Genomic DNA, 16,425 nt, shown 5'->3' on the forward strand with positions numbered 1-16,425 from the left:
GAAAAACAGGACAGCACAGATTCACACAGATTAATAAAATCAAAAATAAGATGAGCGATAAAAAATAATAATAATAATGAGAAACTATGAAATAAGAAATGAAAACTAAAATGTAATTATCATATAATATATTATAATGTATTGTATTATTAAGTAATATCATATATTAACCCCATTATAGCAGATGCCACATTAAATGGATGAACACATGTATGCATCAATAATTACAACAGAGTATTTCTAAATACAAGTTGTAAAAATACTTATATGTATTTAATATTAACCCTTTGGAGTCGACCGTCACGCCGGCGTGATCAGATCACATGACCTGTTCAAGCCGGTGCCGCATAAAAACAACAGTCCGGACAACATTGCCGTGTGTTTCTGTCGAAAGTGCTGGCTTGAAACTACTGTATATCCCAGTCTTTGATTCATGCAAAAAGACCCAGTAAACACGGAGATACGGTGATATAAAGTTAATACATTTCAAAAGTATGAAATATGGAAGCACATATTTGAATATCTTCGCCATATTTGAACATTTTACGAAACGGAAAATACTGGAAACTGTAGATCCTGCTCAACAGGATGTATATGTGTATTTCTGTCGAAAGTACTGGCTCGAAACTATATGCCAGTCTTTGTTTCATGCAAAAATACCCAATAAACACGGACATACGATGATATAAAGTTAATACAGATATATTTCAGAAGTATGAATAATGGAAGCACATATTTTAATATTTTCGCCGTATTTTATCATTTTACGAAACGGAAAATACTGGAAACTGTAGATTCTGCTCAACAGGATGTATTTACCAGGAAGGGGTGAGGTAATCAGGTAAACGGAGTGATACGAAACGAGACGAAAAGAGACGAAGAGGGACGGCAGGAACCGAAGAGAGACGGCGGGAAATGGAGAGAGACGAAGATATACGAAGACAGGCTGCGGGAGACGAAGAGAGGCTGCGGGAGACTGCGATTGAAGTAAAGTGACAAACAAACATTGAAAATGTAGATATAGTTAGATATATTTAGAGTTTTGAAGACTCAACTATGATGAAGAGAACTCTGAACGTGAGTCAAGCTTTAAGCTTGTTTTTTGACATGGAGGAGGAGGAATCTGTGATGTTGCCCTCTGTGTCGTAGTTGACAGAAACCGCTTTGAAGCGTGGCACAGATAAAGACAGAAAAAACTGTTTTTGTACAAAGATTTTTGTACATAATGTGTATATATATATATATATATATATATATATATTTGTATTATATTTATAATAACACTTTTGCCTTATCAGAATGAAATCCCATGCTACCTCAATCAAACTTTCACATTATCATATCACATCCCATGTATATATTTCCAGCTTTTAAATGGTTTCGTTGTGTATGTTTGTGTTGTGAAAAATAAAATCATTTTCAAAATCTGTTTTTACATATATGTTGTGATTTTGGGTCCAAAATGTTCATATAGTAGAAGATCACCTACATCCAAACGAAATAAATATAATTAATTATGATGAATACGTTAAGTCTTGTTCATTGTTTTTCACTTTTATTAAATGTTTGATATTTCTTTCTCTGTGTGCGGGGGATCACAGGAGGGGGGAGAGCTGTGGAATGTGACTCCACACATTCCGATGGCCAATTAGTTTTAAACAAAGGGTCCCCAACATACATATGAAACATGGGGGGGTTGGGGCTGGAGAACGGTATGGTCCTACCGTTTTCATACTTTATATATATCTTAGCATATTCATACACACTGTTCATACTGCTCACAGGCTGATATCTAGTGTATTCATACCCCTCACTGTTTATTCATCATTCAATTAATTATATATTTTATTCTGTAGATTGTGAACATTACTTTTCACTTTACTGCTTGTTGCTCCTGGTTAGAAGCTAAACTGCATTTCGTTGTCTCAGTATCGGCGGTCACTCCTGATGAACCCACCAGGGCTGTTTCCTCAGAACGAGAGGAAAGTTTTTACCAGGACAGCTTCGCCCTGAGATCTATGCTGCTAATATGTTCATGGCCATAACGCCATTTGTAACATAGGCTATGGGAGAATGGTGAAAATAACCAACTGGACTGGGACCAATGGGAAAATGCCTCTTCCCCTCAATGTGAAGCAACAGATTGAGTCTTATGTTTCCAATCGGTTCCCAAATCTGAACATTGACCAGTGGCATAAGATCAGGAGCCGGGTAAACGAGAGACTGAGGAGCCCCAGAAAAACAGATCCCGAAATCGCTCGTCCTGGTTTCCGCAGCAGATAGGCCTACAGCATGTGCCTGTTACTGTATGTCAGTTATTTTAAATAAAATGGTGAAAACTGAACTTGAAAATTGTTTCCTCTTTTTATTTTCGGGATGGGGAGACGTGTGTGATTAAAAATTCATTCGCAGAAATGTAAAGTGATCTAACTAAGTTCTATTCATATTCTTGACGGGAAGAGCCGTGTAAATGGGTGGCCATATGCATTTGAAAAGCAATATAAATCACACAGTTATTATGCAATAGGCTATAAAAGCACCACCGATTACCTTTCTCCAATTCAAACTCTTGACGGGAAAAAAGGAAGGTGTAAATGGTTGGGCTATACTGTACTGTATACATACAAAGGCCATTCAATAGACGTTCAATATATAGTATTCGTTTATTAGAGTCGGCTTGACTCGGTTTGCATTCATAAAGAATGCACAAATGTGTTTAATCGTTAATGTCATAGTATTCGTTTATTAGTCCCCGAGGGGAAATGGGTAGCAGCACATCACAGAGGCATTTAAAAAGTGAAGAACATTCAAGTTAAACAATACTAAGTAAACAATTAACACAGTAAATTATGTGGATTAAATCACATTTATTTCGTTAAAAATAAACGAAATGACTCGGTTTGCATTCATAAAGAATGCACAAACGTGTTTAATCGTTCATGTCAGATCAACACATCCTCACTCCCAGGTCGGCCTATATTGACGTTATGTCAAGTCCCCTGCCGGCTTTTTCCAACGCAAGGGGGGGGGCCTTAGTGTCCATTTTCAACGCAAGGGGGGGGGGGCCTTAGCGTCCATTTTCAACGCAAGGGGGGGGGCCTTAGCGTCCATTTTAAGCTTTCCGGGATGTCCATGTGCTTCTATGGACGCTCATGGAAGCACGGCATTCGTTTGTGTCGACTGCCCTTAAAGGCAATGTAGGAGCCAATTAACTGTGGGTATAAAGGTAGGAACCTATGTGTGTTGGTGAGAGGTTCCGCCGGAAGGCCCATACAGTTTTTGACCACACACACGGAGAACACACACACACGGAGAGCACACACACACACACACGGAGAACACACACACAAACACGGGATTACAAGCAAAGGAACGGTATTGTGTAAACGGTAATATCGTGTGGTGAACATGAAAAGAAGCAAATAAATGGACTGTTTCAAACTGGAAACTTGGTTTCTAACATTTATTCAGCAGCAAACTTGTGTGCGTCAATTACACCCACCAAGCGGATCCTCAGAGGCTTAAAGCGTTGGCTTAGCCTCTACAAATAGTCAAAAACTTGCCTTTTTTGGAGTAACACAAGAGGACATTTTTTCGTTGCGTTTATGGAACGCTGAGAGCGGCTGCTCACCTTCTACCGGACGCCGAGAGGAGGAAAACAACACGCCGGCTGCACAGCTGTTAGCAGCCACCTGACGCCGAGAGGAGGACGGCTACAACTCGTTTGCTCATCTGCTGCACAGGAAGGCGACAGAAGCAACGCGCTGAATGGTGCCGGGAAGCTTTTCGCCGCTTGGCACGGAACTACGTTCATCTAAGGAGGTATGTGTAGCGCGCTACAACCGGTTTAAATGGCCATAGGAATTAAGTTGTGTGCACACATAAGGGGCGTAATTCCAATGCATTGGTTGTGAAAAGGATGAACAATAAGCGCTTGTATTGTACTGATTGATTTGTGACAATCCGTTTGACTTTAAGACATTCAAATATGGAGGAGCGCTCTGCGGACATACCAGCAGCTGACAGCGCGTCAGATTACGCGCTGCCAGCAGCTGGCAAGCTGGATAGCGTGGCCGGCTGTAGTGATGCACAAAGCACTAAGCGGGTAGTTAAACTCTCTGCCAAAGCACTTGCGGAAAAACTTGAGAGGTTGCAAAATGGCAGAAAGGCTAAGCTAAATAAAGCTAGCAAATTAAGAACAAGTATAAAAGATTTGATGTTAAGTGCTGAACATGCTAAGGTTCAAAATGCTCTCGATGGTTATATTGAATTGTGTGTTGAAGCCAGGTCTATGCATGACACTTTAATGGGTTTATTGCCACATGATGAAAGAGAAAGACATGAAACATGGTTTAAAGCCAAAATGATGTTCAATGATGAATTTATTGTCCAAATCAAGGTGTGGGTTTGTGAAACCAAAGGTACTGGTGATAATAATGATGAAATCAATCCTGATGACAGTGTTTCTAATGTTGGTAAATGTTCAAACAAAAGTGACAGCAGTACAAAGTCAAGTACAACTTCATCTGCACAAATTATAGCAGCAGCAGAAAAGGCTGCAATTGTTGCTTGCATGGCAGGCTTAACTGAGAGGCATGCACTGGAGGAACAGGAGCTACAATTAAAGCTACAATTAAAGCGGAAAAAGGAAAAGCTTGATTTGGAAACTGAGCTAGCTGTATCTACTGCTAGGCTAGCAGTTTTACAGGGTTCACATTCACGACGTTCCTCGCTTGCACCAACAAATGGAATGAACTCATACCTGGAAAAGGAAAAAAGGAAACTGGCATCGTTAAACATACTTAACCCCCTGGCAAAGGAGTATGATTCCACATCATGGCAAATATCCTCCAGCAAACCAACAAAGGTGGACATGGGACCAAAGCAAGCTGAAAGGCAGTTTGCATGTAAGGAAGATGCGTATGTACAAAAGCAACATTATCTGGGAACATCACATGGGTTGATAACTGGTGAATCAACTGCATGGGAAAGGCAACAGGAAAATCACCATCAGCAAATCAATCTAATTCCACCTGAAGGTTTATTCACGATAATGCAAAAGCAAAATGAAATAACAGCTGCACTGGTTCACCAGCAACGTTTACTGTCTCTACCAGCAAGAGACATTCCTATCTTTGATGGAGACCTGTTTCAGTACAAGGCTTTCATTAAAGCATTTGAACAAGGAGTGGAAAACAAAGCCAGCAAAGCCGACTGCTTGTACTATTTAGAACAGTTCACAAAAGGACGGCCACAGGAACTGGTTCGTAGCTGCCAGCATATGGCTCCAGAACGTGGCTACATTGTGGCAAAGGGTCTTTTGCAAGAACATTTTGGGAACGAGTACAAGATCGCTGCTGCTTACATAGGAAAGGCTCTAGCTTGGCCAACAATAACAAAGGCAGAAGACATTAAAGCACTACAAGCCTATGCTTTATTTCTGCGTGGATGTGCTAATGTGATGGAAGAACTTCAGTACATGCAGGAGTTGGATATGCCCTCCAATATGAAAATGGTTGTCTTCAAGTTGCCATACAAACTAAGGGAACAATGGAGAAACAAAGCTCATAACATCATGGAAGCCTCAAACAACAGAGCTCATTTCATTGACTTGGTCAAATTCATTGAGAGGCATGTACGAGTCCTTTCTGATCCGATCTTTGGAGACATCGAGGATTCAGGACATAAATCAGTTGCTATCAAATCTTCCAACATGTTTCAGCCACAATCAAAGAACAGAATGAAAGGAAGTAGTTTTGCCGCTACAGTATTCCCAATGAGTGAGGTCGGAATTAAAACGACAAATAACTCAAAACCACAGGAGAGCTTGGTGTGTCATTGTTGTGATCACAACACTCACGTTTTGGACAGATGTAAGCAGTTCAGCAAAAGGAAGCACAGAGACAAAATTCAATTTCTAAAGGAGAAAGGAATTTGCTTTGGATGCTTGTGTATTGGACACATAAGCCGGGACTGTAAACAACGCTTGATCTGTGAGGTTTGTGAAAAGCAACATCCTACTGCGCTCCACATAAATACATCTAATGTGGAATTGGGACAAACTGCTAAATCACAAGCACCCCCTCAGACATGTGGACGTACAGGGGCCGGAAATGATGGCTGCATTCTTTCAATTATTCCAGTGCAGGTCAAGTCCACAAAAGGAAGTGAGATTATACAGACCTATGCATTTTTAGATCCTGGAAGCACAGCCACATTCTGCTCAGAAGATCTCATGCACAGATTAAACATCACAGGAAAAAGAACTAATTTTCTTTTGAAGACTATGGGACAGAAAAAGGTCGTTCCAGCTTACTCCTTATTTGGGATGGAGGTATCTGGTCTTGAGGGAAATAACTTTTATTCTCTTCCAGAAGTCCTCACACAGAAGCAAATGCCAGTAACCAAAGAACACATTGCTACAGCCGCAGATGTTAAGAGGTGGAATCATTTGTCAAAAGTTCATATCCCCAGCATAAATGCCAATGTTGACATGTTGATTGGAACCAACGCTCCCAAGATATTGGAACCTTGGGAAATTGTCAACAGTTGTGGAAATGGCCCATACGCTATAAGAACAGTGTTGGGATGGGCCATCAATGGTCCTTTACATGGAAGCAGCAATGGCAGCGATGTTGACATGGAGCAAGCTTCTGTTGTGGTGAATAGGATTTCTATTTCCAAATTGGAGCTCATGCTTAGCAGTCAGTATAATCATGACTTTAATGAAAAGCCCTCAGAGGAAAAAGAGATGTCAAGGGAAGACCAAACATTTATGAAAATCATGAATACATCTGCAACATTACAGGACAACAGGTACAGCCTGAAGTTGCCCCTTAAGACACCTGACGTCCTTCTTCCAAACAACGTTGCAGTTGCAAAGCAAAGGCTACTTGGATTGAGGAAAAGATTTGTGAGTAACCCAATATTGCATAAGGAATATGCCAGCTTTCTGAATGGAGTGATTGAAAAGGGTTATGCTGAACAGGTACCAACACAGCAGCACTGTGGCAGTGGAAAATTATGGTACATCCCACACCACAGTGTTTACCATCCACGAAAAGGTTCTCTCCGAGTGGTGTTTGATTGTGGTGCCACATTTAAAGGAACATCATTAAACAATGTACTTTATCAAGGTCCCAATCTCACCAGTTCACTGCTTGGAGTTCTCACTCGTTTCAGGCAGGAACCTGTGGCGTTCATGGGCGACATACAGGCTATGTTTCACCAGGTCAAAGTCACAGAGGAAGACCGAGACTTCCTTCGTTTTCTCTGGTGGCCAGAGGGAGACTTCACCAGAGAGATCCAGGAATACAGAATGACGGTGCATCTGTTTGGGGCTGTCTCTTCTCCCAGTTGCGCTAGCTATGTGCTAAGGAAAACTGCTGACGACAACAAGTCTGACTTTTCAGCTGAGACTGTTCAAGCAGTTAAGCGAAATTTCTATGTGGACGACTGTTTGATGGGTTTGGGCTCAGAGAAGGCAGCAATACAAATGGTTGAAGATCTTAATGCTCTCTGTAAAAGAGGAGGTTTTGTGCTGGAAAAATGGATCAGCAATAGTCGGGCAGTTTTGGAGACAATCTCGGAAGAGCAGAAGGCTAAAGAGCTAAAGGACCTGGATCTGGATAGAGACAATCTTCCTCTTGAGAGAGCTTTGGGACTACTCTGGTGCGTCGAGTCAGATTCCTTTAAATTCAAGATGGAAGTGAAACGGCAGGCTCTAACCAGACGTGGCATGCTGTCCACAACAAGCTCGGTGTATGATCCTTTGGGTATTTTGGCACCAGTCACTTTGCCAGCCAAGATAATGCAACAAGAGCTTTGCAGGAGAAGCTGTGGATGGGATGATGCTATTCCACCAGATATCGTACACCAGTGGAGACGGTGGTTGGAGGACATTAAGCTGTTGGCATCACTCAAAGTGGACAGGTGTATGAAGCCAAAGGACTTCGGTGAACCCATACACTCTCAACTACATCACTTTGCTGATGCCAGTGAAAATGGCTACGGGACTAACTTACATCAGGCTAATGAACTGCAAAGGTGATGTTCATGTTGCTTTCCTATTAGGAAAGGCTAGAGTTACACCCATAAAAATGGTGACCATTCCACGACTGGAACTAACAGCTGCTGTTCTGGCTGCCAGAGTGGATATGATGTTAAAATCAGAGCTTCAACTTCATTTGGATGAGTCTGTGTTTTGGACAGACAGTACTTCAGTTCTGAAGTACATTAACAACCAGGACAAGCGTTTCCACACATTTGTGGCAAATAGGATCACAACCATAAGAGAGGTTTCAAGACCATGTCAATGGAAGCATGTAGGAACCAAAGACAACCCAGCTGATGCTGCATCCAGAGGAATGAAGATCCCTGACTTTCTGAAGAGCCGCAGTTGGCTTGAGGGTCCCACGTTTCTTGTCAAATCTGAAGAGGAATGGCCTACATATTATGGCGGTGATGTCATATTGGATTTGGTTGACCCAGAAGTCAGAAAAGATACCTCGGTTAATATCATAGTCAATGGATCACTTGATGCAACAGACCAGCTCATGACTTACTTCTCAGACTGGAAAAAGCTCAAAGTGTCGGTGGCCTGGTTTATCAGGCTGAAGACAATTCTGTTGGAGTTGTGTCGTAAAAGAAAGGATTTGAATCCCTCTGCACAAGCTGGTCAAGTGAAAAGACTGAAACTCAAAGTCAACCCGGAGAGTCACATCTTGACACCTAAAGATCTCTTGGAAGCTGAGTTGGCTATAATACGCTACGGTCAGCAGCATAGGTTTAAGGATGAAATCACTTATTTAACATCTGAAACAGGAACAGTTAGCAGACACAGTTCCATCTACAAGCTGGATCCGATTCTGGAAGATGGACTACTAAGAGTTGGTGGCAGGCTAAGCAAAGGAGCAATGCCTTTGGAGGTGAAACATCCACTGATCCTCTCCAAAGAGCAGCATATTTCCACACTCATCCTCAAGGACATTCATCAAGTACTAGGGCACAGCGGTAGAAACCATACACTGTCTGCTTTGAGAAGAAAATATTGGATAACAAGTGCTAACTCTGCCATAAGGAAGATCATATCGTCATGCCACTTTTGCAGACGTTACAATGGAAGAGCTATGGAGCAAAAAATGGCGGATCTTCCAAAGGAGAGAATTATTCCAGATCTACCTCCATTCACCAATGTTGGAGTGGATTATTTTGGACCTGTGGAAATCAGAAGGGGCAGATCTACTTGCAAGCGTTATGGAGTGATATTTACCTGCTTAACAAGTAGAGCAGTTCACTTGGAGGTTGCACCCTCTCTTGACACTGACGCATGCATAAATGCTATAAGACGTTTCATCAGTAGAAGAGGTCAAGTTGTTCATATGAGGTCAGACAATGGAACCAACTTCATTGGAGCAGAACGAGAACTAAGAGAGGCCCTCGCTGCATTGAATAATGAGAAGATTCAAGGAGATCTAATTTCAGCTGGAGTTGAATGGAGTTTTAATCCACCAGCAGGATCTCATCATGGTGGTGTTTGGGAGCGCTTGATACGCATGGTAAAGCGCGTCCTCAATTCAGTTGTGCAGCAACAGATGTTGAATGATGATGGACTCCATACAGTCATGTGTGAAATTGAAGCCATTCTTAACGATCGGCCAAGCACCAAGCTGTCTGACGATCCAAATGATTTGGAGCCTCTAACACCAAATCATCTTCTTCTTTTGAAAGGGAAACCAGCTCTGCCACCTGGATTGTTTGAACCATCTGACATGTATGTGAAACGTCGCTGGAGACAAGTTCAGTACATTTCTGATCTATTTTGGAAGCGTTGGGTGCGAGAATACCTGCCGTTGCTACAAGAGAGGCAAAAGTGGATCCAAAGGAAAAGGAATATAGTCGCTGGTGATATTGTAGTCATCATGGATTCCTCAGCTCCCCGCGGTTCCTGGCCTCTTGGCAAAGTATTGGAGGTTTTTCCTGACAAAGGAGGACTGGTGCGCTCTGTCAAGCTACAGACCAAGACCAACATTATTGTGCGACCTATTACTAAACTATGTTTAGTACAGGAAGTGTAGGATGTGCATTTCTATGTATTGAAATATGATTTTTACATTTGGCTCCATAATTCTTTTCAATTGATACCTGTACTATCAATTAGGGGCTGGTGTGTAGGAGCCAATTAACTGTGGGTATAAAGGTAGGAACCTATGTGTGTTGGTGAGAGGTTCCGCCGGAAGGCCCATACAGTTTTTGACCACACACACACGGAGAACACACACACGGAGAGCACACACGGAGAACACACACACAAACACGGGATTACAAGCAAAGGAACGGTATTGTGTAAACGGTAATATCGTGTGGTGAACATGAAAAGAAGCAAATAAATGGACTGTTTCAAACTGGAAACTTGGTTTCTAACATTTATTCAGCAGCAAACTTGTGTGCGTCAATTACACCCACCAAGCGGATCCTCAGAGGCTTAAAGCGTTGGCTTAGCCTCTACAGGCAATGTGAGCGTCCATTCTCATTGGATAGCGGAGAATTGTACACCCGGAAGTAAATATTCCCCTTACTGACGATTGATTTTACAGTGATATCTGCACTACTCATCGACTAAAAAACACCAGATTATCCTTGTTAATTACACAACATTGATTGGTTTAAATTGTGTGCAATGCTTTTGTATTTTTCCCCTTCGATTCGGAGAAACAAATCTTTTTTCGGAGTAAAGGATGGCAGAAGACACTACACTACCCAGAATCCCCAGCTATCATTTCTCCCTGCAGAAAAAGAAAACATGGCCGAACTTCGTTTTATTCTGGGTGTAAAATGCCTATTTTAAAGTTAGTTTGGCCATTAAAATGCGTTTTGATGTCATTTGATGCGAGAAATATGAGTTGTTATTTCAGATTATGTGTGCAGTGGATGTACATGATCTTTAGTTTGCTAGTTATTATGAAGATTACTTCAGGAAATTGCGTCCAACGTTTTCATTGTTACCAAGGTGGTTGCTAGGGACGCTGCTATCGATATTATTTATGTTATGTTGTGTAACTGTTTAATGGTGTTATCTTTATTGCTACCCCCTTCCCCGTCAATGTATAGTGTTGGTCCACAGCGCAAACATATTAGTTTAACAAAATCCGCATCTAAAGATACGTTATTTCCCCTTGTGCAATTCCAGTCTCACATCTCACAGCACATCGTCATTAACAAATACCGGAAACAGACCGAAAACATTTAAAAAAAATAAAATACCTTATTCCGAGTGTGCTTGCTTTTCTCTTTGAAAGTCATCACATAACGGCATTGTAGTACACGGTTCGGCTGCATTAAATATTACATATCTGCCGTAGTTCTGTATTTATAGCCCTGATGAGAAGACAAACATGAGGAACTGAAAACGTGACGTGGATCATAAATATATCAGCCATTAAACAACATCTTACATTTCTTTTCACACAATACGTCTCCTTGCCGTATCAACACTAATTCGGCTCACTTTTATATTTGATCCAATTGGTAGATAGGCTGTATTTACACCATAAAGGTGCACAGATGATATAAAGAGACACCTGGTGGTTAAAGCATGTTATTGAATTTCATTATTTTTATTATTAGATATTAATAGGATCCCTATAAAGTATATTCATTACTCGTTATTCTCTACTAATAGTTAATTAAAGACTGTATATAATGACTATTTTGCACATCCCGTTCAAGATTTCAAGATGTTCTAAGGTTTATTGACATATCATATAGGCCTAACACAACTATGGTGTAGTTCTGCACTGAATGAAAAACTTGGGTCGCAGGTTCCTCAACAGTGCATTACAAGACATCTATCAATATGTGTGCATACCTCCAGCAATGTTAACTATGTTGAAGCACTTATTTGAACTGATATTATACATAATGTATTACTCTTATAAGAAGTATGTAGATATTTCATCTCCGGCCTTGTCAGGTATTGAACAATCAATAAATAAAGAACACAGAATTGTTAAATATAAAACACAGAATTTGTGTGATTATACTAAATGATTTTCAAATAAACACCACTGCATATTTAACTGTTACACATGCTGATGTAACGCAAATGTTCCAACTTGGGATCAATAAAGTATATCTTATCTTAAGCTGATCGATGGCTACTGCCATATTTGCAAAATGTGCCTCTGAACCTTGACAAGTGCATGTTTCAGGCTTATCAATTAATGTAATGTAATGTAATGTTATCAATTAACAACAGGAGGGGTCACAAACATAAGTCCAGCTGTTAAATAAAGCTCTTCTGACCTTAGCTGGCGTGTGGGTATATATATATATTAATACTGCCCATTATGGGCACCAGCAATTTTCACCCATTTATTAATTATATGTTTTAAATGTGAGTGTTTCCTGTCCCCTAAACCTCCAGGGATGTACACAGTTTAATACTGGCAACTTCTTATTATGGGAAATACGAAAACGTCTTTTAAAACTACAACTCCCAGTAGAGACGTGCCATAGAGAACATGTTGCGAAACAGAATAGCCAGCATGTGTAGTTCTGGGGACGGGGTGGGGGAGGGGGGGGACGCGGTGGACCCGTTCAAATCCAGTTTTGAACAGTCTGCCGTGGTTCCATCTCATTTCAAGTGCTGTTCGAGGCTCAAACCTCGGAGCACACTCTCCAATCACAGAGCTTGAGGACTATCACGGGGTTTGTCAAACAGAGCACATGGTGTCCAAACGATAGCTGGGGATTCTGGGTAGTGTAGTGTCTTCATTGCCTTTAAGGGCAGTTGACACAAACGAATGCCGTGCTTCCATGAGCGTCCATAGAAGCACATGGACATCCCGGAAAGCTGAAAATGGACGCTAAGGGCCCCCCCCTTGCGTTGAAAATGGACGCTAAGGCCCCCCCCCTTGCGTTGAAAATGGACGCTAAGGCCCCCCCCCTTGCGTTGGAAAAAGCCGGCAGGGGACTTGACATAACGTCAACATAGGCCGACCTGGGAGTGAGGATGTGTTGGTCAGATATGTAGGCCTACTAAGTAAATAGCCTACATTAGTTCCTGCTCAAGATTAGATTCAACTTTATTGTTATTGCACAGATTACAGGTACTGAGACAACGAAATGCAGTTTAGCTTCTAACCAGGTGCAACAAGCAGTAAAGTGAAAAGTAATGTACATAATCTACAGAATAAAATACATAATGAATTGAATGATGAATAAACAGTGAGGGGTATGAATACACTAGATATCAGCCTGTGAGCAGTATGAACAGTGTGTTAATCGTTAATGTCAGATATGTACTAAGTAAATAGCCTACATTAATTTCATGATGGATTAAACCACATTTATTTCGTTAAAAATAAACAAAATGATTAAATGCAGGGTGAATTGCCCTAATGTGGAACATTTTTGCATTTCAGACTTCGGGAATATATTGCGACATGAAGCCGATACAATAAATCAAAATCCAGTAACATTCTGAAATCCCCAGGATGTGTCCTAATCAAACCAAAAGAGAACATGCAGATATTAAACTCATAAAAGAAATGGTAGACATATTAGTACTCTTAGTGCCAAGTTGTCTCAGACAATCTGTTTTCCTAATGTGGGACAGTTCTGTGCAAAATGTGGGACACTGAAAAGTCTATATTAAAAAGCCTCAGTCACCTTCATTCATGTAATAAAAAAATCTCAGGCCAGTAACACTCAAAGCTACAGTAAATGTGCAATACCATGCTATGTTACTATTTATAATGTTATTGTTGTTACAACAGAAGATGTTTTTATTTAAATTGAAGTTAAATGCATCAATCTGGTGCACTGAGGGCAAAATTAGTAGTTTCATATGAAACAGAACTGTTCTTACAATGTGTGTTGGAAGGTATTAAATTACTATGCATATGTTATTGTGTCAACACACAGCTGATCACCTGAGAGCTGCCGTTTCATTCAGAGCGTTTAAAAAAAACGACGGTCTGATTTCAACAACTCAATGTGTGATTATTATAGCAGTAATATTAGACACTAATAATACAGTAAACTATGAACACTGTACATATTATTGTTTGCCCGTGGGATTAGGATGATCGGTAGAGAGCCGCTGCGTCGGATGTGATATAAAAACAAAGCGATTATTGTCGTTGTTGTAAACTCACGTGGATTAAATGTAGTGCATTCATTTCAACTCGCGAAATATGATACATTAAATGATCGCGAACATCGTTTGTTTGACCCTGGATGCATTTCCTGATCTAAAAACATAGCGATGGTTTTGTACTTACGCGGCGTAAATTACGCCAACGTGAATTAAACATTATTTTGTTAAATAAAAACATGGTGATGTTTAGTAAATGATTACATGTCTCTTACTTAAGCACAGAATGTGATCCTATCCGTGACATATATGGATCTTAACAAATATCCGCTATATCAGATCCCTGTAGATCAGCTGTTTATTTCACATGAGTTCCAGTGTGGCAGCTTTTCACGGCTCCCCCTGGTGGATCCATGATCCATTGCTGCTGGTTTCATTATAATTAAATGTATTTATCAAGGGGGCGTTTCAAGTCCTGCGGGGGGGTTTTCCTTTTCAGCAGGGGCCCACCCCGTGCCGATCACGGACCCGCCCGGGTAGGCGTCTGAAACGAAGCGCTACATCTGTAGCACGAGAAATATAACTCAATACTTTCTATACACAATACTCCCGTGATTGGTGGTAAACAAAACTGATACCAGCGTCAAAGTTCCGTTAAGCGAGCTGTTGAGCATCGTAGTTGGCAAATATCAAGGTATAAGAGCAACACACTGTGCTAGAATGTGAAATTACGTATCCGCAATGAGCCAGCAGGTTGTTCTGGTGGACCTGACGCCATCCCCCGCTCTCTCACGGAGAGATACCGCAGGTCCTTCCTTCCTGCAGCGGTCAGACCAGCACAGCCCCTAGACATCCCACAGGGGATACATTTACATTGTTACAGCAGAGAAGAGCCAAAGACAGCTTAATGTTACTTAAAGCATGCATACAAAAAGTATTAAAGATTAAAAAAAGAATTTTTTTTTTTTAAAGTTACACATTTTACATAATACACACCCTGTAACAGTTCTGCGGATTTAGCAGCCAGGTATATATTGCACAGTTTTTAACGGCATATATTGCACATGTTGTTTTGTGCGGGGTCTAAAGCAACACACTCTCACTCTATAATCGTCCAGGAGCGACGTTTGGTCAGTGTCCGTGGCGTGCAGTTGTGACGCTCCTAGGCTCCTTCAGCTTCATGAAGGGACGCGAATAGCTTTCAACTGATTGCAATGTATTCCCATCTGCGGCGGGATTTGACGCTCATGGAAGCACGGCATTCGTTTGTGTCGGCTGCCCTTAAAGGCAATGTGACAACCCAGTCTCATGGCATTTCGTGTTCACCAACACGATTTTTAATCTATTGATTCGTGTTCACCAACACGATTTGCCCCTTTTTTTCGTGTTGCACAGCACGATTTATTTTAAAAGCAATGTATTTCTACTGGTAATGTGTTTCGTGCCTGCAGGCTGCAGCACGTCTTTTTCTCCGGTCGGGTCGTGGAAGACCGGAAGCTGTGTTGTTCATAAAAACATGTTCTTACTCAATATCAAGCCACAGTTATTGCTTTTATTTTAAATCGTATAATTTCGGACTTTTGTTGCCGTCTGTGAGGAAAATAAATGGGGCTCAGAGCCTCAGAATACTGAAATCTGTATTTTTTAAATCTTTTTTTCCTTCCAATTTGTTATTCTTTTCAAAATAACACACTGTTATTTACTCACCAATAACACACAATTATCCTTGCTTTTATTTATTGGTTTAATTCCATAATCTCTGGCTTTTTTGGCGTCCGTCAGGAACTGAATTTCAAAATAAATGTAACCGGAAACAGACGTAGGCATTTCGAGCGATTACCCAAGATCCTCAGCTATGGTTTTAAGCTCGCTGATTGGATGTTTTAGCCACAATGCATGCTGGGATTTGGTGTTTATATGATATGAAATCCGGAAAACATTTTAAAAGAATAAAATAATACTTAATTCCGAGTGCTCTTGCTTTTCTCTTTGAAAGTCATCACATAACGGCATTGTAATACACGGTTCGGCTGTATTACATATTACATATCTGCCGTAGTTCTTTATTTATAGAGCCCTGATGAGAAGACCTTTGGAAAAACTGAAGAAATGCCGCCGAAACTGAATACTTGACGTGGATAATAAATATATCAACAATTAAACAACATCTTCAATTTCTCTTCACACAATACGTCTCCTTGCAGTATCAACACTAATTCGGCTGACTTTTACATTAGATCTAATTCATAGATAGGTTATATTTACACCATAACGGTGCACAGCTGATATAAAAGGACTGTAGTTTTTAAAGATATTACTGATTTTCT

Source organism: Pseudochaenichthys georgianus, chromosome 1, assembly GCF_902827115.2.
Source record: "Pseudochaenichthys georgianus chromosome 1, fPseGeo1.2, whole genome shotgun sequence".
Classification (NCBI taxonomy): domain Eukaryota; kingdom Metazoa; phylum Chordata; class Actinopteri; order Perciformes; family Channichthyidae; genus Pseudochaenichthys; species Pseudochaenichthys georgianus.